The sequence below is a fragment of the Macrotis lagotis genome, chromosome X, assembly GCF_037893015.1.
Source record: "Macrotis lagotis isolate mMagLag1 chromosome X, bilby.v1.9.chrom.fasta, whole genome shotgun sequence".
Taxonomy (NCBI): domain Eukaryota; kingdom Metazoa; phylum Chordata; class Mammalia; order Peramelemorphia; family Peramelidae; genus Macrotis; species Macrotis lagotis.
Window position 1 is genome coordinate 15749674 of NC_133666.1, and position 27548 is coordinate 15777221.

The window sequence follows — 27548 nt, forward strand, 5'->3', positions numbered from 1 at the left end:
GGACTTGTCCAATTTCTCCAGTCTTCAGGAAGATACTCAAATGATGACAATCAAGAAAGCTGTGTCACATTAATGTCTAGTGAAGAAAGGTTCCATCAACTCTTTTCCCATGTTTGCCAGAAACATGCCAAATAACAAGAGTAATGCCCAAGTTTCCCCATTAGCTATGACAGGTCTACATGGTCAACAGAAAACATGGCAATACTTAAAAATATCTCATTCAGTTAACATCTGTAGGTCTCCTGGGTGTGGGTGCCATGTGTATGTGTATGTTTTTGTATATAATATACACACATAACCATCTCTATAGGCAGATATATATTAAGGTATGCCTATAAACATACACGCATGTATAATAATTATTGTGTATTATAAAAACACCATCAGCTGCAATAGCACCCAAAGAGTCACCAAAATCAATTTTTGTGACTATTCCCTGAGATACTTTTCAAATTCACGTTATGACAGTATTACAGCTCACCATATTAATGAGATTTGTTGTGAACATGTTCTTGACATACAAGTGGACTCTAGTGTCAGCCCAGATGCTAGGTGGATTTATAAATTTCCTATATCTGGAAAGAAAAAAAAAAGTACTGGATTTCTAACACCACCTACTCATTTGAGCAAGGGATCTCCAAACATATATCCTGTCAATCCTTTTTTTTTAAAAAAAGAAATGTACTTGCATGTACTCATGTGCAGAGAAGTCAATTCAATCAATAAGGTTATATTTTAAAAAAATACTGATATCCCCCCCCCAATTTCCTAGAGCATACCATATGTACTTCCATTAGAATATGAGCTTGAAAGCTGAGAATGTCTTCCATTTCTGTTTATAACTCCTGAATTTAGCATTGTTTGTCACAAAGAGAGCTATTAAAAAATTCTTCATCCATTGATTCATTCATTCATACACAGAGTGGTCAATAATCCCATCTATAAGATGACTTTCTTCTTTATAATGTGATTGGTACATTATTGCTAAAGTTTACTGGCTGTAAATGTCATGGAGAGTATTCTCACATAGCCTGGGAGTTTAGACAAGATGACCTCTGGCAACAACCCTTTCAATTCTAAGATTCTATGGCATAAGTCTGGAATGAGGAAGTGAGGTTGTTTCGCCAATGATGCTGACAGGTGATTTTTTTGTATATATATCCATGATATTCTCTATTAAGCTTTAAGTTCCTTAAAGTCAGTCACTTTTGTCTTTGTGTCTTTCTTTAGTGCCCATGATTATCAAACGATTATTAAGCACTTATTATCTGGCAGGCACTGTGCACATAGTAAGCTCTAAAGAAATGCTTACAGACTGATTACTAACTCTGAAACATCAGTGTCTTCTAAGGCAATCAGACTAGCATCAGCACACATTTCTCTTTCTTCCTAGGAGGCAGCACCAATACCATCTGTTCACTCACACCACACCTACCTGTTCAAGTGCCATATGACCTATATTCTCAATATGGAAATCATACTACCTCAAATACACTTCCATTTAAGCTTGAGTCAAGAGGCAATGATATTCTCCTAAACCGACCCTCTTCTTTCCTTCCTCCTTCATCATGAGAAAAGATTTATGAAATTAATTCTTTCTGAAAGCTTTAAACAATGCCAAAAGGAAATCCAATACATAATTAGAAAACATAAATTAGGGTGTGATTATTCTTATTGAAAGAGGATTTTTTAGGGTTCAAGTCATTCCCCAATTGACAAAGGTTATGAATACAGGTTGTAAATGAAGAAATTAAAGCTGTATATAAGCATATAAAAAATGTTCCAAATAATTGTTGATTAGAGAAATGCAATTTAAGACAACTATGAGGAATTACTTTATACCTATTAGATTGACTAAGATGAGAAAAAAGGAAAATGATCAATGTTGGAGAAGTTGTGGGAAGACTGGGACATGGATGCATTGCTGGTGGATTTGTGAACAGATCCAACCTTTCTGGAAAGCAATATGAATCTATGCCCCAAAACCAACAAAAATGTTCATTCCCTTTGACCAAGCAATTCCCATTCTAGGTCTATATCCAAAAGAAATCATAAAAAATGGGAAGAGTTCCACATGTTCCAAAATATTTATAGCAGTTCTTTTTGTAGTGGCAAAGAGTTAAAAATTGAGAGGATGCCCATCAATTGGGGAATGACTAAACAAGTTATGGTACATGAATACTATGGAATACTATTGTTCAATAAGAAACCATAATTGGTTGGACTCTAGAGAAGCATGGAGTGATTTACAGGATCTGATGCAGAGTGAAGGGAGCAGAACCAAGAGAACAATGTACACATTAACAACAACATTGTGAGATGATCACCCTTGATGGAAGCAACTCCTCCCAGCAGTTTAGAGAGCTAGAACAAACATATTAGACCATCTATAGACAGTGTTATCCCCATCCAGAGGAAGAAAAATGAAACAAAAAAAAACCCCTTCAGAATCTGATGAACACTTTATAAAAATTATCCTCTTATGTATCTCTTACCTTTAATCCTAATTCCTAATACTGAAAATGACTAATCTGTAAGCATGTTTATAAAAAATGTATATGTACAATGTTAACCTGACTGCTGCTGGGGGGGGAGGCTGGGAAGGGAGGGTGGAAGAAAGTTTTGTAACTTAAAAATATACATAAACATATGGATGTATAGGGTTTTGTTTAGGTATTTGTAAGGCAATGGGGTTAAGTGACTTGCCCAAGGTCACACAGATAGGTATTTATTAAGTGACTGAGGTCAAATTTGAATTCAAATCCTCCTGACTCCAAGGCTGGTGCTCTATTCACTGAGCAACTTAGCTTCCCCTGCATATGGATGTCTGTTGAAAATCTTTCATAACATATATTTGGAAAAATAAAATAGCAATTTAAAAAAAGGAATTTTTTTCACTTTACAAAAGCGTTTGAAATAGGGCTCCTTGTGGATGCCTAGGTGGCGCAGTGGATAGATCACTGGCCCTGAAGTCAGGAGTACCTGAGTTCAAACCCGGCCTCAGACACTTAATAATTACCTAGATATGTGGCCTTGGGCAAGCCACTTAACCCCATTTGCCTTGCAAAAAAAAAAAAAGAAATAGGGTTCCTTTAAAGAGTGTTATTCAACTTGCAAAATTTCAATTTACACACACACACACACAAACACATATACAATATTGATCCCATCACCATTACTATATAAACTATGTAAATTCAATTTTGCTCTCCCAGCCTGTTTCTTCATCAATACAATGAAACTATAAGAATTACCTAAAAGTACAGTGTTTGATAAACAGGTTTTCTAAATTTCTATTTTGAAAAACTAATTTATAGAATGAAATTGAAGACCTATCAATCCAGTATCTTTCAAGAACACAGTTACTATACAAAGCAGAGTACATCTCACTGACTGAGTATGGAATGAAAAGTCAGGAAACCTAATTCCAATCATGTGGGTTGTACCATAGTCTATACAACCTTAAATTATTTGCTTGATAGTCCTTAAGCTTCCCCATAAATATATCAATGCATTTCCTGTGTTTGCCAGAAATATGCCAAATAATGAGAGTCATGCCTAAGTTTCTCCTTTAGCTATGACAGGACAATGTAGTCAACAAAAAAAATTTGTAGCCTCCTGACCATCCACGGGGAGAGCATAAATGAGGGTTGCTCACTGTGCCTATGCAGACATAGGAGGTAAGAAGGAATGTGGAGTTCCTAAAGGAAGACTAAATAAAGCATTATGTGAAAGGGGAAATAGAAAACATTAAAAAAGGAAGAGACAAAACTATCACTCTTTGCAGATGACGTGATGGTATGCCTAGAGAATGCCAAAAAATCATCTAAAAAACTACTAGAAATAATTAGCAACTTTAGCAAAGTCACAGGATATAAAATAAACCTTCATAAATCCTCAACATTTATATATATATGACTAGCAAGATACAGCAGAAAGAGCTAAAAGTGAAATCTCATTCAAAGTAACCTCAGACAATATAAAATATCTTGGTGTCTATTTGCCCAGGTAGACACAAAAACTTTTTGAAAACAATTACAAAACTCTTCTCATAGAATTAAAATCAGATTTAAATAACTGTGCAAACATCATGGATAGGCAGAGATAATATAATAAAAATGACAATTCTACCAAAATCAATCTACCTGTTTAGTGCCCTACCAAGCAAAATTCCAAAAAAACCTACTTTAATGAGTTAGACAAAGTTTTAAGCAAATTGATATGGAGAACTAAAAAGTCAAGAATTTCCAGGGATTCAATGAAAAAAGTGCAAAAGAAGGTGGCTTAGCCTTATCAGATATAAAATTATATTATAAAGTATCAGTCATGTGATATTGGCTAAGAAACAGAGTGGTGGATCAGTGGAATGAATTGGGTGCAATAGCAGGACATGATTATAGTAATCAGCTGTTTGATAGACCCAAAGAGTCTGGCAACTGGGATAAAAAACTCTCTCTTTGATAAAAACTGTTGAGAAAATAAGAAGTTTAGTATGGAAGAAACTTATATTAAACCAACACCTCACACCCTATACTAAGATAAGATCAAAATGGATACAGGATTTAGATATAAAAACTATATGATAAGCAAACTTGAAGATCAAGGAGTAGTTTACCTGACAGATCTATGGAAAGGGGAGCAGTTTATGACTAAGGAAGCGATGGAGAACATCACTAAAAAACTAGATGATTTCAATTACATGAAATTAAAAAGCTTCTGCACAGATGTAACCACTGTAACCAAGATCAAAAGTAGTAAACTGGGAAAAAAATCTTAACTACTAGTATTTCTGACAAATGACTCATTTCTAAAATATACAGAGAACTGAGTCAAATTTTAAAAAAAAAACAAGCCATTCCCCAATTGACAGATGGTCAAAGGATATGCAAAGACAATTTACAGATGAGGAAATCAAAGCAATCCATAGTCATATGAAAAATTGCTCTTAATCACAAATTATCAGAGAAATGCTAATTCAAGCAGGTCAGAGATACCACCTCACACCTCTCGAACTGCCCAGTATGACCAGAAAAGACAATGATCAATGTTGGAAGGGATGTGGGAAATCTGGGACACTCGTACATTGTTGGTGGAGCTGTGGACTCATCCAACCTTTCTAGAGAGCTATTTGGAACTATGCCCAAAGGGCAACAAAAATGTGCATACCCTTTGATCCAGCAATACCACTACTGGGTCTTTACCCTGAAGAGATGATGAAAAAGGGTAAAAAAAAAAAACATCACTTGCACAAAAAATATTCATAGCAGCCCTGCTTGTGGTGGCAAAGAACTGGAAATTGGGTAAATGTCCTTCAACTGGGGAAATGGCTTCACGAACTGTGGTATATGTATGTTATGGAACACTATTGTTCTATTAGAAACAAAGAGGGAAGGGAATTCAGGGAAGCCTGGAAGGATATGCATAAACTGATGGTAAGTGAGATGAGCAGAACCAGAAAAACACTGTACACCCTAACAGCAACATGGGGGTGATGACCAACCTTGGACTTCCTCATTCCATTAACGCAACAGTCAGGGACAATTTTGTGGCTGTCTGCAATGGAAAATACCATCTGTATCCAGAGAAAGAATCATGGAGTCTGAACAAGGATCAAAGACTATTACCTTTAATTTAGAAAAAAAAAAACCATTATCTTACTATGTAATTCTGCTATCTCTTACACTTTATTTTTCTCTCTGCTCACACTCAACTTAGATCAATGTATACCATGGAAACAACGTAAAGACTAACAGACTGCCTTCTGTGGGGGGGGCGGAGAAGGAAGACTGGGGGGCAAATTGTAAAACTCAAAATAAATAAAATCTTAAAGAAAAAAAAGAAAACATTAAAAATATTTATCCAAGAGCATCATATATTTATAATTGATGTCATATCTGATGATCATGTACACTGTGATAATTGCTGCACTAAAGTAGTCACACTACTGTGTGTGAGCAGTTTAAATTGGCTCTTTGCTGCCACTACCATCTGTAGGCATAAAGAAAAGTAGCAAGTTACAGTGCTAGTCATCCAGCAAGGGAGTGAATATCTGAATCTCCCAACAAGGAACTCTTTGAGTCACCAGCTCAGTAGCCACCCCAGAGCTTATTTGACATATACTCAGGTAAGATGGAATTGCAAAAGGCTACAGAAACCTCTGGCCCTCAGAAGGGGCTCAGTCTACAGATTATGCTCACCTATGATCAAGTCTAAACTCTAGCAGCAGGCATGATTCAAATCATTTTTACCTTTGGCTCACCTATCTAGGTACTGTCTAGGTCCAAAATTAGCAAGGGATTGAAACAAAAAATATACTCAAAATATCAACAATGCAAAATTTATGGTCTTGAAAGTTTCTGATCTGAGCCTCCTATTATTGTTCTCTCAGAGGTGGCATAAGGAATTTCACAAACTTCTTATACCTGTAGCTTCTTGAATGGACACAAAGTAAATTTTAGGTGGAGAGGAGGCAAAAGAAAATATATGGTATTCCTCAAAAGAAGGGAAGAAAATGGTCCTCCTGCAGTTTTTCTGTAATACGATTATAATGGTAAGGTTACAAGTCCAAAACAGAAGCAGGTTCATGAAAACAGAGGCAAGAGAGACTAGGAGCAGGAATGATGTAGACCACAACAAGGTTAGGTCGAGAAAGACTCCTCATTCAACTCTTGATTGCCAGTGGCAGCCCTTGAGGCAGATATAGAGATTGGTGCCGGACTCATGACTCCAAGGGACTGGATTTTGACCCTTTGGGAGATTGAGTGGAACATGAAGGTGGGAGACATGTTACTTCCTGGTTAGAGCAGCTTAAGTCTAAGCACTGAATGAATTTTGCCTGGGATCTCCAGTTTCCAGGTGGGCCTATAGATCTGTAAGGAGCAACCTGGGTCTGGGAGAAACTTCAAGCAGGGTTTGTGTAGTAATACTTTATAGATTTCAATTTATTTCTTTTAACTCTATGATAATGAATAAAGCATTATATATAGTTAAGCCATGCTTGTGAGTTCAATGTCACCTCACCAAGTTGACATGATTGGGACTCACTGGAGGCTTAAGGTAAAACAAAATTTCCAAGGTGGATAAGAATTAAGCCAAGGGACTACTTGAATAAAACTGGAGACAACATCCTTAGATTGATAAGAGTGTTGCCATCCACTGACGAAGCAGGGCTAAATGATAGCTTGCCAACTCCCCAATACAACTAGAGAGCATGGAATTTCCCAGAAGAGTATCCTGGTACTGAATAAAACACAAAATCATCAGGGGGGACCTAGAAATCTAATTCAATCCTTACCTCCTCCCACCCCATCTTCCCACTTTCTAGATAGAGGGGGGACCCTGGGACCTCATAATTTAAAAAGGTGAAGTACCATACAAACAGCATCCCCTTGTGGTTAAACCTTCTTCCGTGACTATAGAACTGGAGATACAAATTCTCAGTAAAGACAAATAGAAGACAGGAGGTCATTGAATGAATGCATTTTTGGATGCGTTTTCCTCTTGACTATGGAATTCAATCATTTTCATCAGAATTTGTGGAACAAAACCTAAGGGCTACTAGGTTCTTTGGTTTCCAAAGAAATCAAATAAAGAAGAAAAGGACCTACAATGAACATAGTTATTTGTAACAGCTCTTTTCAGGATAGTCAAAAATTGGAGGAAATGAGGAAACTGAGGCTCTGGAAGGAAAAAGGTCACCTTGTAAGGGGGAATTGTAGAAATAATTATAGCCAGTTCTACTACCAAACTATTATAAGATTACTTTTTATAGTTATGTGGTAGATATTGGGGGGGGGGGTGGCATGTAGGAGGGAGAAGTGTTATAAACCAATTCTGAAAAACTCATTTTATATTCTCACATAGTAAATGTAAGTTAAGGAACAGAAAGGAAAACCTCTTTGGACTGTTGAACGAGGCACCCTGGAGAACTATGGCAGTATTAAAACCATTTGCTTGACAGCAAACAAAAGAGATAACCAGGAAAAGCAGGTACAAGTAGCTCCCTACCACAACTGTGAAGAGGACTAAATGCAAGGATGCAAGTATAGTCCTTTGTAAAGCTTCAAGTGCTCTGTAAATGTTCATGTTCATCATCAGCAGCAGCAGCAGCATCATTATTGGGTTTGAGAAAGGCAGGGAGTTATTTTGAGGCTTGTTGAATGCTGAATCCAGGGCGTTCCTAATGTTTTAGTGTAAATATAAAGGAATGGACATTACCCAGCAACAGCCGTCCCCCCCAGTAAGGTTGAACTTAATGCCTGCCTTTTAAGAGAGCAAGATTTCCAGAGTATAGAATGAAACCAAAACACATGCTTGTATACTTGACCTTCTGTATTATTTTTATTTCAAGACACTGACCCAGCAAAATATCAACAATACGAAATTTATGGTCTTGAAAGTTTCTGATCTGAGCCTCCCTCTATTTTTACTCTCTCTTCTACACATCTAGTGCTATGAGAGATATGTTGAGACATATGTTAACATGAAGAAGCACTGTATCTCTCCATTTCTTTCAGAGGTGGGGTCTAAGGGTTTGATCACTGCATATATAATCAAATACAATTGACATGATAGTTACAAAGGATGGATCTAAGAGAGAGGGAGGGTGATATGTCTGGAAAAGAAGGTGATAAAAGAACAAAAGATATTTCTTTTAAGTAGTAACAACAAAAGAAGAGAATCAGGGTCAGAAAAGGAAAGAGAGTTTATGAACTGCTCAGCAAGAGTTCTGCAACACTAGATGTTTTGTGACATTCTTGCCTCACTCCCTTCTCAATGTACTTGTCTTATTTCTGTATGAAGTAACAATTTAATAAGCCCTGTGTTATGAGTGGCTCTTGCATGTGTAAAGAACTCAAATAAAGTTTACCGCCCCACCAGCAGAAAGAGGTAATAAGAATCATTTAGTAGTATTGCTGAACTAACAGCAATCAATCACAACAACAAAATCAAGTTAGAACAATTTCCAACATTAATCCTGAGATCTTTTAAGAGCCACCTGGATTTTGGTCCAAGTCACAAACTTGCTAGAATCCAAGATGAAGTTTGGGTGGGCTCAGTGAATGACTTTTAATGTAGAAGTTTTGACTTTGTTATTTTTTATGAGCGTGTATTTTTTTAATTTAAATTTATTTTTATGAAAGATATTATTTGAGTTTTACAATTTTCACCCAATTTTGCTTCCCTCCCCCCCACAGAAACCACTCTGTCAGTCTTTACTTTGTTTCCATGTTGTACCTTGATCCAAATTGGGTGTGATGAAAGAGAAATCAGATTCTTAAAGAGAAGAGAAGTCTAAGAGGTGACAAGATCAGACAATTATCTATCTGTTTTTTTTTTCTAAATTAAAGGGAATAGTCCTTGCACTTTGTTCAAACTCCACAGCTCCTTATCTGGATACAGATGGTATTCTCCATTGCAGACAGCCCAAAATTGTTCCCAATTGTTGCAATGATGCAATGAGCAAGTCCATCAAGGTTGAACATCACTCCCATGTTGCTGTTAGGGTGGACAGTGTTTTTCTGATTCTGCTCATCTCACTCAGCATCAGTTCATGCACATCCCTCCAGGTTTCCCTGAAATCCTGTCCCTCTTGGTTTCTGATAGAACAATAGTGTTCCATGACATACATATACCACAGTTTGCTAAGCCATTGCCCAATTGAAGGACATTTACTGGATTTCCAATTCTTTGCCACCACAAACAGGGCTGCTATAAATATTTTTGTACAAGTGATGTTTTTACCCTTTTTCCTCATCTCTTCAGGGTAGAGACCCAATAGTCGTATTTCTGGGCCAAAGGGTATGCTCATTTTTGTTGTCCTATGGGCATAGTTCCAAATAATGAGCGTGTATTTTGAACTTATGTACGACCATAGAAACTTTCTATAGTTGAATTTTTTCTTCTGTTGCTTGTCAATATTTGTTAAGATGGGGCTCAACTTCAAGGTGGAGGATGCAACTGTCCCAAGCTTTTGAGGGTTTTTGCAGTTGTTTTCAGAGATACTTCTGGGGAACTGCAAGTTTTCAATTCTTCCAAGATTATATGATTTAAGGAGAGGTTATGATCATACTCCTGGCTTATGTTCTGTTCTGTGGATGACCATGAGCATCCTTGAAACTTGTACAAAGGCTTGGAGTTACGAGATGGAATGTCAGAAGTGAGGAATAGTTAAGAAGGACAGTTTGGCAGGGAGAGGGCGAGTAATGCTCAGGGTCTGGAAAGATAGGTAGGATAAAGGGTGAAGACTTTAAAAACTTAAAAGGAGTTTATAGTTTATCCTGTAGGAAATAGGAACCCAGTGGAATTGGTTGATTAGAATAATCCTATCTGTGATTAGAGAAAATTCCTATGACAATTGTTCTTTTTTTTGTTTTTCTTTTGCAAGGCAGTGGGGTTAAGGGTCTTGCCTAAGGTCACACACTAGGTATGTGTCTGAGGACGGATTTGAACTCAGGTCCTCCTGACTCAAGGACAGGTGCTCTATCCACTGAACTACCTAGCTGCCCTGGCAATTACTCTTAAGATAGTAGTCAAAGAATTAAGACAGTTGTCAGCAAATGTTCATCAAGTATATTTATTAAGCGGTTGTTAGATAATATCTGCCCTCTAGGAGCTTACCTTCTAATTGTGAATAGGGAAGGCAAGTACCTGTACTGGACCATGGTTGGTGGTGAAATCTGGAAAATGAAAGATAACTTATGAGCCCTTTCTCAGAATGGAAATTCAAGGAGTAATTTAAAGAATTAATTAAAGAAAGAATTCTCAGGGGTGAAGGAAGAAAACGATAGAATGATGACAAAGTTCTCAAGGAAGGGAGATAAATTAGGAAACTTGCAATGATCTGAGTATAAGGTTCTGAGAGCCTGAACTAAAATTTTAGCTGGGTGTGAGAATAGAGAGAAGGGAGACAAATTAAAGAGATGTCATGGAGTTAGTAACACCAAGGTCTGGACATTGAGTAGACATGAATGACAGGATCATAATCATAGATGTAGAACTGGAAGGGACCTTGGAAGAAATGTAGTTCAATCCTCACCTCCTCCCACCCCATCCTCCCATTTTCTAGATGAGTAAACTGAGGCCTAGAGAGATTAAGTCATTTAACTAAGGTCACACAGAGATTGTAACCTCAGAAAACATCTAACTCAGTCTCTTGATTTTTACAGATGGGGACAGAGAGACCCATGGAGGAAGAGTGAATTTTTCATATCCAATATGAGATCTTATATGAAGCTGTCCACTCTAACCCTCTCAAAGAGAAGCCCAAAGAGGAGAAGTTATTTATCCAGTGGCAGGCAGACATGCAGTTAGGAAAAGCTAGGTGATACAGTAGATAGAGCAATGATCTTGGAGTCAGGAGGACAGGAATTCAAATCCTGCCTCAGAAACTTACTAGCTGTGTGACGTTGGGCAAGTCATTTCATTTCACCCTGATTGTCTCCCATCCAGGGAGTCATCCTGATCCATATCTGGCCACTGACCCAGATGATTCTGGAGGAGAAAGTGAGACTTGTGACTTAGCACAGTGCTCCTTCACTTAAATCCAGTTCACATCCTTGTCATGGCATCACCTCCTTGATGTCATGGTCTTCTTCGAGAATGAAGGACAAACCTCAAGGATAAAATACTAGGTTGATCCCAATTTCCTTGTCTCTTGATCCAAAAGAGGAAACATTGTGCAATGGAGCAACTTTGCTAGTATCTGCACTGGCAAAATGGACTCCATGGCAATGTTGTTTTAGAAAAGAAGCCCTCTTGACAGTATGTTTGCTCAATAATAAAACTGTAAGTTTTCAAATTAAATCAAATTTGATAAGCAAGGAGTACTGAGCATTCTCCATCATTCTGCATCTGACATCCCTTCTGTGAATCAATGAAAGCAGTGATATCTGGCAGTCTAATAATCTCAAGACTTCAGGAAAGATATTGAAGCCTCAAATTATAAAGTACAACAATAATCATAGCAATAAGAAGAACTAGCATTTATTAAGCACGTTTTGGTGTGCATGCTCACTTACTGCTCCAAACTGTGTCCGTGGACAGAATGTCAGTGCAGAAGTCTGTAAGCCTTAAGATGAAATCCAGCCTCAGACACTTATCCATGTGACCCAAGGCAAATTACTTAATATCTCTCGTCCTCAGGTTTTTCAACTATGAAATGGGCTAGAAACAGTATCTCTTCCCAGGACACTTGGGAGAATCAAAGGAAGTATTTGTAAGGTGCTGTGATAGCTTTAAAGTAGAAATACTAGCTATTATTATTATTATTATGATTGTCATCATCATCATCATCATTATTATTAGCATTTGGTGGTACACAATGGATGGGGCAACAAGCCTGCAATCAGGGTGACCTGGGTTTAAATCAGACGATAAACTTACTAGCTGTGCAAGCCCGAGTAGGTCACTTAACCTCTGTATTCCTCAGTTTTCACATCCCTAAAATTGGGGAAATTATTATAGCAATGGATTATGGTGAGGATCAAATGAAATAATAATTGTAAAGTCCTTAGTACAGTGTCTGACATATAGTGCTAAATAAATATTAAGAATTATTACTATTACTATTACTATTACTACTACTAAGGGCAGCAAGTCACTTCCCCATGCTTACCTCAATTTCCTCATCTGTACAATGAACTGGAGAAGGAAATGGCAGATCACTAGTAATATTGCTAAGAAAATTCCAAATGGGTTAATGAATAGTTAGACATGTCTAAAAAAGAATGACCAACAATCATACTACTGTTGATGTTGTTACAGCTATAATTATTATACCATCCCTATGAGTTAAGTACTATAGTTATTGCTACACCCATTTTACAGATGACAAGGTAAAGACTTAAAGAGGTCATGAAGATATTGAATTGATACAGTTGTCAAGGTAGAAAGTATAATAGAATAATTTGTTATCTGTAATTCTTCTGATAATACACTGCAGAAAACAATGCGATTTCATTTTAAAATAACCTCAGAGGAAAGAATGATCAAAAAAAGTAAAAGGAGACATCTGGAGGCAGAAATGTATTTCAGTTCCCTAAACAACTGATCTTAAACAACTGCTTCTGAAGAAAGCAACAAAAAGCTGTGAAAAAAAAACAAAACAACATACCAGCTCCACCCACAAATCAGAAGTTAAAAACTTAAAGCTCCCAGAAAGACAACAAAGCTAATGAGATTGCATTGCCAACTGGATAACTTCTGAAACATCATCAACATAAAAATAAAGACTGCCACACATAGTCTTCATCCTTGGCAGTTGTGCGATTATGAAGAAATTGGACAAAGTTGTACACACTAACCATGCTAATATTGTATCTTCTCCCTCTTGTTTCTAGCATCCAAGTGGATTAGATTCAGTATAAGTAGGCAAAAAAGACTTCAGATTTTCTGTTGGCTAAAAGACAGTTTTTACAAGTATATGCAAAGAAGGTAGAATTACAGGCAGGATGAGTAGAGAAAAATGCCCATGTCTGCTTGACTTTTGTTTAGCTTCAATTCATTTGTATGCTAAGCCAGAGCTAGCCCTAAAAATTTCTAACCCTAAGTAAAGGAATTTCCTGGGATGGAGGACCTCTGATATCTCTCTCATATAGGTGTTTACAAAACAAATCTTAGTCTTGTGAGCATACTATATGTCAAATGACTAGCACCTCCGATCATTCCCAAATTCCCTCACTTAAAAATAAATTCATTAGATAGTAGTACCATCCCTTCTACCAAGCCTCTTCCTTAGCAAAAATCCTCAAAAAAGTCATTCACTTATGTCCACTTTCTCTCTTCTTACTCACTCCTCAACCTTTTATAATTTGATTCCCGATGTCATTATTCAACTCCAACTTCTTTCTCCAAAGTTGCTAAGGATTTCTTAAATTTCCTATCTCGTAGTCTTTGCTCAATTCGAATCCTTCTCAAAATGCATTTGTCACTCAAGTTTATCCTTTCTTCCTACATATCGCTCTACTCTAAGCTTTCATTATAGTCCTCTCATTTGGTCAATCTCATACCTGTATGACCATGCCTTATTGGTCTTCTTTTAGGTCATGACCCACATCAAGGTTTCTGCTTATGGATGTTGCCCAGCGTTCTGTCTTTGGTTCTGCTTTCTTCTCCCGTTGTCTTGTAACTTCAGGTGCTACCATTCATCCAAATGCCTTAGATTAGTAATGCTGTCATTATCCTGGTCTCTAACAATCCCCTCATCCCATATGCCTACTCAATGTCCAAATCTTGGTGTTACTAACTCCATGACATCCCTTTGTCTCCCTTCTCCCTATTCTCACACCCAGGTAAAATTTTAGCCCAAGATTACACAGTAAGGGTCTGAGGCAAAATTTGAACTCAGTTCTTCTTGACTTCCTGTCATGACACCAATCTGCAATTGAGGTACCTTCCAGTTCTCCATCTTTGATCCTGTATGTGATATTAGGTAAGATATTTCATCTCACTGGGTTTCAGTTACTTGTTTCATAAAATGAAGGGATTGGACTAGATGGCCTTAGACACACTTCCAGCTCAAGAAGAAACTGTGACTTCCTTTTCCCTCCATTGCCTGCCACTGATATCTACTAATATCTCAGGGTGCCAATACAGCACTAAATGTTGGGGAGGAGGGGGCTTTTGGCGCGGTAATTTATCCCAAGCTCTAACTCTCCCCAGAGGACTAGCCCCAACATTTAGGATCAGTTTTGCCCAAGGCACTTCCGAATCTGGCCTCCCTAAAATTGGCAAGCAACCCAGCATTTTGACCTGAGCACATCTCTAGAGATTTCTGGAATTTTCACTTCCATTCTTTGCTTGGAAATAACTCACCAGCAGCTCCACAAATCAAGTGTAGAGATCGGAATCTGCCCTGTCAGAAAGGCAGCAGGGCAGGACAGCATCTTATTTCACAGTGTGACTTTGTCTCATAAAATTGCTGACACTGCCCTAACAGTGCCATGAAAAATGACAGCAAATAACTTGAATTGGAGAATCTCAGTCAATTGAAGTTAGCATAAACCCCACCCCCATCCCCCATCAATAATTTTCTATATTAGATCAGGAACTGCTGAACTAGAAGGTAACAGACCCTTGTCTAAATATTAAAAATCACATTAGTCCTCCATTGGTGCCTCAGCATGGCATCAAGGTGATGGGTCCTTAAGGTCTATAGTGACAGAGCCCAATTCAGGTGCCAGGACACCCTGGGAAGGTTTCAAGTACAGTCCTGATGACATAATATGTCCACTTTTAAAGGATCAAGCTTGCCACTAAATGATGATTTTTTTTTGATTACAGTAACACATTATACATAGAAAAAAGGCCAAATTGGGGGGGGGGGGGGCGGAGGCAAGATGGCAACAAGAAGGGAATCGAGTCTTAGGAGCTCTCTGATAAAATTCATCAGCTAAGGACTCTAACTAAACTTTCAAGAGACAGAACGCACAAAGAGACCCAGTGAGGCAGTTCTCCTACTCAAGGTAACCTGGAAAAGAGCAGAAAGGCTCTGCTCCCCGGGGTCGGAGGGGCAGCCTGCCAGAGTGAAAGAACTTCAGCCACCCGGAAGCAGCCCCAGGGCGCTGGGAGCCGCGGCTCACAGCAGCGGGGGAGTCTCCTGAGCTGCACCCCGAGGAGGACCGTGCACAAAGTGGGGGAACAGCAGGGGATTTCTGCCAGATAGAGCACATGGAGCCCAGCCCTCAGGGCACACAGCAAGCAGCATCGTCTTTCCCCAGCCCTGATCCAGCAGACAGAAGCAGGTGGAGCCTATAAGCAGGAGCCCCCAATGGCATGAGCCCATCGAGCTGAGGGAGGGGAGTGAAGAGAGACTGTGAGCTCTTTCCTCTGCCCCTGGAACAGGACTCTGGGGCTCTTGACCACATTCAGATCCTGAATGCAGTCTAGGTGCCCCATAGAACAGCAGCCCCCCCCCCCACCTCAGCCTCATGGCAGAGGGAGGAGCTTATGATCATTCACAGACCAGGAGGGAGGACAGAGCCTCACACACTGAGAACCTTGTGGGAGTGTCCTAAAAGCTCAGGAAGCACCCCCAAAACAGGCCCAGGCTGGGAAAATGAGCAAGCAAAGAAACAAAAGGAAGACTATTGAGAAATATTTTGCAAATGAGCCCAAGAAGGATCAAAATACTCAGTCTGAAGATGAGGAAGCACAAGCTCCTCCTGCATCTAAAGACTCCAAGAAAAACAGAAATTGGGCTTAGGCTATGACAGAGGTCAAAAAAGACTTTGAAAAATCAAATGAGGGAGTTGGAAGAAAAATTGGGAAAAGAAAGGAGAGAGATGCAGGAAAAACATGAAAATGAAGTCAGCAGCTTAGTCAAGGAAATCCAAAAAAATGCTGAAGAAAATAGCATGCTAAAAACCAGCTTAGGTCAAATGGATAAAACAGTTCAAAAAGTTATTGAGGAGAAGAATGCTTTAAAAAGCAAAATTGGACAGATGGAAAAAGAGATAAGAAAACTCTCTGAGGAGAACAAATCCTTCAGACAAAGAATACAATTCAGGGAGATTGATGAATTTAACAGAAATCAGGAATCAATACTTCAAAACCAAAAAAAAAATGAAAAATTAGAAGAAAATGTGAAATATCTCATTGAAAAAACAACTGATATGGAAAACAGACTTAGAAAAGAAAATTTAAAAATTATTGGAATACCTGAAAGTCATGATCAGGAAAAGAGCCTTGACATCACTTTCAAAGAATTACTACAGGAAAATTGCCCTGATATTCTAGAAGCAGAGGGCAAAATAGAAATGGAGAGAATCCACCGACCCCCCAGAGAAAGAGATCCCAAAAAAACAACCCCTAGGAATATTATAGCCAAGTTCCAGAACTCCCAAGTCAAAAGAGAAAATATTACAAGCAGCCAGAAGGACACAGTTCAAATATCGTGGAACTGCAGTCAGGATCACACAGGACATAGCAGCAGCTACATTGGAAGCTCATAGGGCTTGGAATACAATATACCGGAAGGCAAAAGAGCTTAGAATGCAGCCAAGAATGAACTACCCAGCAAGTCTGAATGTCCTCTTCCAGGGAAAAAGATGGACTTTCAATGAACCAGGGGAATTTCAAAGGTTCCTTTTGGAATGGCCAGAGCTGAACAGAAGGTTTGATCTTCAGATACAGGACTCAGGTGAAGCAATGGAGATTGGAGGAGAGGGGGGAAATATGAGGGACTTAATGAGGATGAACTGCATGTATTCCTGAATAGGAAAATGACACTGATAATACTCATATGAACCTTCTCAGTTAAGAGAGCAGATTCGAAGATAAAATATGGTGTAGAAATAGAGTCAATAGAAAAAAAGGGAAATGGGTGGGAGAAAGAAAAAGGAGAGGGGGAATAGTCCAAGATATTTCACATAAGATTTTTTTTTATTACAATGAGCTATTGCAATGATATGGAAGGGGGCAGGCAAGGTGGAATGAGGGAACCTTTGCTCTCATCAGAGATGGCTAGGAGAGGAAACAGCATATATACTCAATGGGGTATAGACAACTGGAGTAAGAAGGAGGGGGGATCAGGGGGAAGGGGTGGGGATGTGAATAAAGGAGGAGAGGATGGACCATGGGGGGAGAGTGGTCAGATATAACACATTTTCTTTCTTACTTCTTGCAAGGGGCTGTGATTGGAAGGCCTGCCCAGGACCACAGGGCCAGGTGGATTCTGGGCCTAAGGGGTGGTATGGGGGCTCAGGGCTTCTTGGCCCCAGGACCAGGGATCTATCTGCTGCACCACTCAGCTACCCTACAGCAGTGTCAGAGTGAAAGGAGAGAGAAAATAGAGTACATGGTAGTGGAGAAATAAGAAAGGAGGGAGTTGCGATCAGCAATGGCAATGGTGGAAAAATATGGAAATAACTTTTGTGATGGACTTATCATAAAGAATGAGATCGACCCATGACAGAGTTGTTAGTGTTGGAACAAAGACTGAAGCACATTTTTTGTTATTATTATTTGGGGGAGGGGGCAGGGCAAGTGGACCTGGATGGCCTGCCTAGGGCCACATAGCGGGGTGATCTTTGGTTATCTGGGGCCGGATTTGGACCCAGGTGCCGGATTTGGACCCAGGTGCTCCTGGCTCAAGGGCCAATGCTCTGTCTGCCACCCAGCCACCCCTACTATTATTACTATATTATTTTATTTTGGGTCTTTTTATTCTTTCTTTTTTTTGGTTTTTGCAGGGCAGGGGGATCAGGTGGCTTGCATGTCACACGGCTGGGTGATTGTTGGGTATACGAGGCTGGATTTGGACTCGGGGGCTCGTGGCTCCAGGGCTGGTGCTTCGTCCACTGCGCCACCTGGCCATACCTACAATTATTACTATTATTTTTTAATTTTTTTTTCTCTCCCCTTTACTTTTTTCGCCCAAGCAAGTCTATCTATATTCATGGGGGAGGAGGGGTATTTTGTTTATTTGTAAACAAGAATATTTTATTAATGTAAAAAAAAACATTCATATAAAATGAGAATAAAATATAAATTTAAATAAATAAATAAACAGATAAATAAACAAACAAACAAATGAAAGAAAAATGCCAAATCATTCTATATCATCTGTGATCCAGTCTGCTCCTTCAGTGGCAGTGGCAGAGTGGTAGGAGGGGGGGTGGAGTTTACAAGGAATCAGACAATTTCTACACTGTCTATCATTCAATCAAGAGTGTACCAGAGCAAAAAAGTGGAAATTGAGTGAATGGCCATCAATTGAGGAGTAACTGAACACATTGTGGTATGTGTATGTTATGGAACACTATTGTTCTATTAGAAACCAGGAGGGATGAGAAGTCTGGAAAGGCTTATATGAACTGTTGCTGAGTGAGATGAGCAGAACCAGAACATTGTGCACATTAACAGCAACACGGAGGTGATGATCAGCCTTGATGGACTTGTCCATTCCATCAGTGCAATAAGCAGGAACAATTTTAGGGTATCTGAGAGAGAGAATACCATCTGTATTCAGAGAAAGAACTCTGGAGTTTAATCAAAGACCAAAGACTATCACCTTCATTTTTTTCAAGTTGCCTAATATACAACATAATTTTGTTTATCTCTAATATTTAATTTTTCATCAAGGAATGATTTTTCTCTCAGCACATTCAATTTTGATCAGTGTATAGCATGGAAACAATGTAAAGATGATCTGACTGCATTCTGTGGGGGCAAGGGGAAGGAAGGGAAGGTGGGGGAAAATGTATAAAATTCAAAATCTTACAAAAAATAATAGGACGAAACTACTATTGTATATAATTGGAAAACAAATAAAACATTTACATACAAAAAAAGAATGTACCAGCACAGTGTTAGAACAATTGGAGAAATGTAGTTAATCAATAAAATAATTCTTATTGTAAACATTAACTTAATGTTAGCAGTAGAAATTTGAAATCCTGATATAATGACCAAAACGTTGCTTTAATCCTGGAAGAACTAATTTATATCAATCTTGCTCTTCAAGCTATAAATGAAACCAGAAGACAAAAGGAAGCTGGAGTTGAATGGAAGAATAACTCACAGGTTGACTTGGGAGAAGTATACAGGCTTGGCAGGGTTGTTTATATTTTGTGGTAGAAATAAATGAATTAACTGAAGACTTGTAGGAACTGATGCAGGGTGAGGTGAGGAGAACCAGGAGAACAATTTATACAACAACAAACAATATTGTAAAGATAAACAGTCTAAAAAGACTTAAAAATTCTGATCAATGCAATGACCAACCATAATTCTAAAGGACTAATGATGAAGTATGTTGCCTACCTCCTGAGAGAGAGGAGATGGATACAGCATGCAAATGGAGACATATATATTTACTTATTTATTATTTTTAAAAATTTTTTTTATTAAAGATATTATTTGAGTTTTACAAATCCTCCCGAATCTTACTTTCCCCCCGCCATGAAAAGCAATCTGTCAGTCTTTACTTTGTTTCCAAGTTGTACATTGATCCAAATTGAGTGTGATGAGAGAGAAATCATATCCTTAATGAAGAGACAAGAAGTCTAAGAGGTAACAAGATCAGACAATAAGATATGTTTTTTTTCAAATTCAAAGGGAATAGTTGTTGATCGGCTCTTTATCTGGATACAAATAGCACTCTCCTTTGCAGACAGCCCAAAATTGTTCCCTATTGTTGCACTGATGGAATGAGCGAGTCGTTCAGGGTTGAACATCACCCCCATGTTGCTGTTAGGGTAGATGGTGTTTTTCTGGTTCTGCTCATCTCATTCGGCATCAATTCATGCAAATCCCTCCAGGCTTCCCTGAAATCCCATCCCTCCCGGTTTCTAACAGAACAATAGTGTTCCATGACGTACATATACCAGTTTCCTAAGCCATTCCCCAATTGAAGGACATTTACTTGATATCTAATTCTTTGCCACCACAAACAGGGCTGCTATAAATATTTTTGTACAAGTGATGTTTTTACCCTTTTTCATCATCTCTTCAGCATATAGACCCAGTAGTGGTAAAAGGGTATGCACATTTTTGTTGCCCTTTGGGTGTAAATCCAAATTGCTCTCCAGAAAGATTGGATGAATTCACAGCTCCACCAACAGTGTAATAGTGTCACAGATTTCCCACAACCCTTTCAACAATGATCATTATCCTTTCTGGTCATATTGGCCAATCTGAGAGGTGTGAGGTGGTACCTCAGAGAAGCTTTAATTTACATTTCTCTAATAATTAATGATTTGGAGCAATTTTTCATATGTATGGATTGCGTTGATCTCCTCATCTGTAAATTGCCTTTGCATATCCTTTGACCATTTGTCAATTGGGGAATGGCTTTTTGTTTTAAAAATATGACTCAGTTCTCTGTATATTTTAGAAATGAGTCCTTTGTCAGAATCATTAGTTGTAAAGATTGTTTCCCAATATACTACGTTTCTTTTGATCTTGGTTATAGTGGTTTTACTTGTGCAAAAGCTTTTTAATTTAATGTAATCAAAATCATCTAGTTTGTTTTTGGTGATGTTCTCCATCTCTTCCTTAGTCATAAACTCCTCCAGCTTCCATAGATCTGACAGGTAAACTAGTCCTTGATCTCCCAATTTGCTTATAACATTGTTTTTTTATGTCTTAGTCCTGTAACCATTTGGATCTTATCTTGGTAAAGGGTGTGAGGTGTTGGTCTAATCTAAGTTTCTTCCATACTAACTTCCAATTATCACAGCAGTTTTTATCAAAGAGGGAGTTTTTTATCCCAAGATCTGGACTCTTTGTGTTTATCAAACAGCAGATTACTATAATCGTCTCCTGCTATTACACCTAGTCTATTCCACTGGTCCACCACTCTATTTCTTAGCCAATACCAAACAGTTTTGATGACTGATGCTTTATAATATAAATTTAGATCAGGTAGGGCTAAGCCACCTTCTTTTGCACTTTTTTCATTAATCTCCTGGAAATTCTTGACATTTTATTTCTCCATATGAATTTACTAACAATTTTTTCTAACTCATTAAAGTAATTTTTAAAAATTTTGATTGGTAGGGCACTAAACAGATAGTTTAGTTTTGGTAGAACTGTTATTTTTATTATATTAGCTCTGTCTATCCATGAACAGTTGATATTTGCCCAATTATTTAAATCTGATTTCATTTGTGTGAGAAGTGTTTTATAATTGTTTTCAAAAATTTTCTGAGTCTGTCTTGCAAATAGACTCCCAGGTATTTTGTACTGTCTGAGGTTACTTTCAATGGGATTTCTCTTTCTAGTGTTTCCTGCTCTATCTTTTTAGACATATATAGAAAAGGTGAGGATTTGTGAGGGTTTATTTTATATGCTACAACTTTGGTAAAATTGCTAATAGTTTCCAGTAGTTTTTTGGATAATTTCTTGGAATTCTCTAGGTAGACCATCATGTCATCTTCAAAGAGTGAGAGTTTTATCTCTTCCTTCCCAATTCTAATTCCTTCAATTTCTTCTTCTTCTCTAATTGCTGAAGATAATATTTCTAATACAATATTGAATAGTAGTGGTGATAATGGGCACCTTTGTTTCACCCCTGATCTTATTAGGAATGCCTCTAGCCTCTCCCCATCGAATATAATGCTTGTTGATGGTTTCAGATAGATACTGCTAATTATTCTAAGGAACAGTCCATTTATTCCTACACTCTCTAGTGTTTTTAGTAGGAATGGATGCTGTATTTTGTCAAAAGCTTTTTCAGGGTCTAATGATATGATCATATAATTTCTTATAGGTTTGTTGCTATGATTGAGTATACTAACAGTTTTCCTAATATTGAACCAACCCTGCATTCCTGGGATAAATCCTACTTGATCATAATGTATTATCATAGTGATAACTTGTAATCGCTTTACTGAGATTTTATTTAAGATTTTTGCATCTATATTCATCAGGGAGATCGGTCTTTATTTTCTTTTTCTGTTTCAACTCTTCCTGGTTTAGGTAACAGCACCATATTGGTTTCATAGAAAGAGTTAGGCAGAGTTCCATCTTTCCCTATTTATCCAAAGAGTTTATATAGAATTGGAACCAATTGTTCCTTAACTGTTTGGTAGAATTCACTTGTGAATCCATCAGGCCCTGGAGATTTCTTCTTGGGGAGTTCAATGATGGCTTGTTGAATTTCTTTTTTTGAGATAAGGGTGTTCAGGTGTTTAATCTCCTCTTCATTTAACCTGGGCAACTTATATTTTTGTAAATATTCATCCATTTCACTTAGATTATCAAATTTCTTGGCATTAAGTTGGGCAAAATAATTTCAGATTATTAATTTAATTTCCTCCTCATTGGTGGCGAGTTCACCTTCTTCATTTATCATACTAGCAATTTGGTTTTCTTCTTTCTTTTTTTTTAATGAAACTGACCAGGGGTATATCAATTTTATTGGTTTTTTGATAATAACAACTTTTGGCTTTATTTATTAATTCAATAGTTTTTTGGCTTTTGATTTTATTAATTTCTCCTTTAATTTTAAAGTTTCTAATTTGGTATTTAATTGGGGATTTTTAATTTTTCTTTCTCTAATTATTTTACTTGTATGTTTAGTTCATTAATTTCCCCTTTCTCCAATTTATTCATGTAAGCATTTAAAGCTACAATATATCACCTGAGAGCTGCTTTCAGGGAATTCCATAGGTTTTGGTATGTTGTTTCATTATTATCATTATCTAGGATAAAATGGTTAATTCTTTCTATAATTTGTTTTTTTGTCCACTCATTCTTTTAAATGAGGTTATTCAGTTTCCAATTTATTCTGGGTCTATATCTTCTTGGCTCAATATTGTATATAACTTTTATTGCATTGTGAGCTGAGAAAGATGTATTTGCTGTTTCTGCCTTTATGCAGATGATTGTTAGGTTTTTATGTCCTAGTACACACATGGTCAATTTTTGTATAAGTTCCATGTAATGCAGAGAGAAAAAGATATATTCCTTTCTATCCCCATTCAATTTCCTCCATAAGTCTACCATATTAGTTTTTCTAACAAATTATTTACCTCCTTAACTTCTTTCTTGTTTATTTTATGATTCGATTCATCTAGATCTGAGAGTGGGAGGCTGAGGTCTCCCACTAATAGAGTTTTGCTGTCTATGTCTTCCTGTAGTTCTTTCAGCTTCTCCTCTAAGAATCTGGATGCTGTCCCATTGGGTGCATATATATTCAGTATTGAAATAGCTTTATTGTCTATGGTACCTTTTAGGAGGATAAAGTTTCCTTCCTTATCTCTTTTAATGCTATCTATTTCTGCTGCTGCTTTGTCTCAGATAAGAATTGCTACCCCTGCTTTTTTTAATTCAGCTGAAACAAAATATATTTTGCTCCAACCTTTAACCTTTAGTCTATGTGTATCTCTCTGCTTCAAATGAGTTTCTTATAAGCAGCATATTGTCAGATTCTGGTTTTTAATCCACTCTGCTATTTGCTTACGTTTTAAGGGAGAGTCCATCCCATTCACATTCAAGGTTATGATTACTAATTCTTTATTGCCCTCCATACTTTTCCCCCTCTGTTTGTATTTCCCCACCTTGCCCCCTCGCTTTATCCATATTTTCCAGTATTTTGTTTCTGAATAGCACCCCCCTTCAGTGTGTTTGCCCTCCTATATCACCCCCTCCCCTTTCTTTCCCCTTTCTCTTTTTCCCTTTTCCAATCCCTTCCTTTTACTAGTTCCCCCTTTTTCCCCACTCCCTCTCCCTTTCTCTGTCTCCCCTCCCCTTTTCCCCTTTTAATCCTTGAAAGGTTAGATGTTTTTTTTTTAAGTTAACTAAGTATGTATAAGTTGACTTTAAGCCAAGTCTGATGAGAAGATGATTCAGGTATTTCTTATCTCCACCCTTCTTTCACTCTATTGCTAAAGGTATTTTGTACTTCTTAGTGTAATGAGATGTACCCCATTCAATCCCCTCCCTCCTCCCATCTCCTTCCTGTCTCCCTTTTTAAGGAGGTAGTGTTATTTAGATCATGCTATCAAGTTATAGAAAATTCTGAGTATCTGTCACTTCTAGCTATGTACATTCTGTCTAATAGAGTTAAAATTCTTTCTTTCTCCTAAGCGGGGTAAAAGCCACTTACATCCCATTGGATAGCAGTCACATGGATAGGTCATGAATGTCCATCACTTCTGGCTAGGTATATTCTCTCTGCTAGAGTTACAATTCTCAAGATTTATGAGAATCTTTTACCCCATGCTGGAATATAGCCAGTTTCAACTTATTGGATAGCATTTTTTTTAACGGCCCCCTTTTATTTATTTATTTTTTTACCTTTTCATGTGTCTCTTGAACCTCCTGTTTGATGGCCAAATTTTCTATTTAGCTCTGTTCTTTTCACCAGGAATTTTTGGAATTATTCCATTTCCTTAAATGTCCTTCTTTTTCCCTGGAAGAGAAGGCTTAGCTTTGTGGGATAGTGGATTCTTGGCTGCATTCCAAGCTCCCTTGCTCTTCGAAATATCTCCTTCCAGGCCCTTTGATCCCTTAATGTTGCTGCAGCCAGGTCCTGCCTAAACCTGATTGTGGCTACTTGATATTTAAAGTGTTTCTTTCTGGCTGCTTGCAGGATTTTTTCTTTTATCTGATAGTTCTGGAATTTGGCCACAACATTCCTTGGTGTTTTCATTTTAGGGTCTTTTGTGGAGGGGGAAAGATGTATTCTTTCAATATCTACTTTGCCCTCTGGTTCCATGATATCGGGGCAGTTTTCCATCACCAGATCCTATAATATTAAGTCCTGGCTTTTTTTTTCTTCAATGTTCTCAGGAAGTCCAATAATTTTCAGGTTGCCCCTCCTCAACCTATTCTCAAGGTCATTGGTTTTGCTGATGAGGTATTTTACATTTTATTCTATTTTTTTCTATTTTTTGGTTTTATTTAACTGGCTCTTGCTGTCTCATGGAGCCATTAGTTTCTGCAGACTCCATTCTTTTTCTTAGAGAGGAGTTTTCTTCATTAACCTTATGCAACTCCTTCTCCAATTGGTCCATTCTACTTTTGAAAGAGCTTTCCATTTGAACAATTGAGGTTTTGAGAGAATTATTTTCTTTTTGCATCTGCCCAACTGATGATCTGAGAGATTTTTTCTCATTTTGTATTTGTCCAATTGTATTTTTTAAGTATTTGTTTTCTTGTTGCAAGGTATTAATTGTCTCTCCCAAATTTTCCAGTTGGTTTTTAAACTCCTTCCTTGTTTCTTCAAGGAAGTCTTTCTGTGTTGAAGACCAGGTCGTAATCTCCTCAGAAGTTCTAGGTCTCTCTGAGTTAGGGTCATTCCTTTCCAAAAATTTTTGTATGGATCCACCTTTCCGCTGACCCTTCTTCATTTTGCTAAGATCTTGAGTTGCGTAGGGGCTGGTTCACAGGGGCTTGGTATCCCTAGAGGCTTTACTCACTGAGTGCAGTTTCTCTGGCTGGCCAGTAGGAGGTTCTGGTTGCTTTCTCTGGAGTGTCTATGACCTTGATAGAGTCCTTCTCCCTTAGCTTGAAGGGAGGATTTGGAGCTATTGAGTCCTTTTGCCTTCAATCCATGGTCCACTTTGCCCTGGCCTGAGGTCATTCCTCTCTGGATTCTCAGCTGGGCTGGTTATTTTGCTCACACACCTGTGCCTGAGGCAGAAGTAGTCTGCTATTGTTTGTTTTAGGAAGAGGCCTCAGCAGCAATGGAGGCATGGATTCAGAGTTCCTCAGGCCAGAGGAGCCCAGGGGTGGCGTGTCCCCAGCTCTCCTGCACCAGAGCTCTCCCCCCAGCCCTGTTGGTAAGTTCCAGAGGGTCAGCGTGCCCCTGCTCCCTAGTTGACTCAAGCCCCCGTCGTCTAGCCTCACTGCTGATCCAGCAGGTCTGGGTCTCTGGCCCTCAGACTCCCCAGCTCCAATTCAGTGGCTAATCTGGCTGATCAGGAGCTGATCTGCCCTCTGTGCCCAGACTCACTGGCCCAAATTCATTCAATGCTGCTGAGGGAGACAAATCCTGGGGTAGATGTTCTTTCTCCTGACTTTTCTTTCTGGGTTTTGTGGGTTGGATTTCTTTGAACAGGTTTGTTTCATATTATAGATGGGGAAAGATCAGGAGACTATAGAACTGTGCCTGTCTTCTCTCCACCATCTTGGCTGAAGTGAGACATATATATTTAGATGTAACTAATGTAGGAATTTGTTTTGCTTGATTGAACATATTTGTTACATAGATTTTTTTTCTTTCTTTTTCTTCTATTTTACCAATGGAAGGTAAGGAGAGAAGTGCTTTTATAATTAAAAAGAAAATTATGTAAGATTAAAAATGCAATTCAGTACAAAGAGAAAAAGATAAGTTCTACTTGTCAAACACTGTGCTAAGTCCTAGGAATACAAATACTAAAGAGAGATACCACATTTCCACATTTGGGGCCCAAAATTTGAAAAAAATGTATTACAGAAAGTTATTGAACTCAAGTTTTATTCATTATGAAATTCAAGGACCTTCCGCTCCTAGTTTCCAGGCATCATGTGGCCAAGTCTGGTGCATGGACGCATGCCTAGTCCATTCTGGTTCATGAACCTGAAGCATCAGTTGTGTTCTCCTTGGAAATCAGTCACTTTTTTTTTCATCACAAGTCTTCTGGCCTTCTGCTGAATCATTGTGGACACAGAAATTCCAATGGCCCTTGGCTCTGCAACACATCTCTTCAATTCCAGCCATTTGGCTGCCTTGCCTCTCATGGCCTTCTTCTGTCTGAGCATTTTCAGTGGGGTTTCTTCTTTGCAGAGGCAGGCTCAGATTATTTTCTCAGTTTGAGGAGGCCCAAACTGGATCACTTTGATCTTGAATTCAGCACTGGACGAAAATCTTTTCTGAGTCATTTCTGGACAGAATGTTGCAAAATGTAACCTAATGTACCAGTCACAAATGCAAAATGATGAGCGCCAAGACACCAAGCATAAAAAAGCGGGAAATGCAAGTTAAACAATCTACAACCCCTGTATAAGGTGATCCCCGTTTTAGACCACAAATTTTTGGGGAAAGAGTGCACCTTATACACTGGGTAGCTTCTGGTAGCTTCTGACCTCAATGAGCTCAAATTCTCCATTGAATGGCT

At 38.2% G+C, this 27548-nt stretch overlaps 1 protein-coding gene across 1 annotated transcript in view; it reads right to left on the reverse strand.

The window, feature by feature from the left end:
- IL1RAPL2 (interleukin 1 receptor accessory protein like 2) overlaps positions 1-27548 on the reverse strand; it is a 1037032-nt gene that overhangs the window by 583306 nt on the left and 426178 nt on the right. The window lies entirely within an intron of this gene.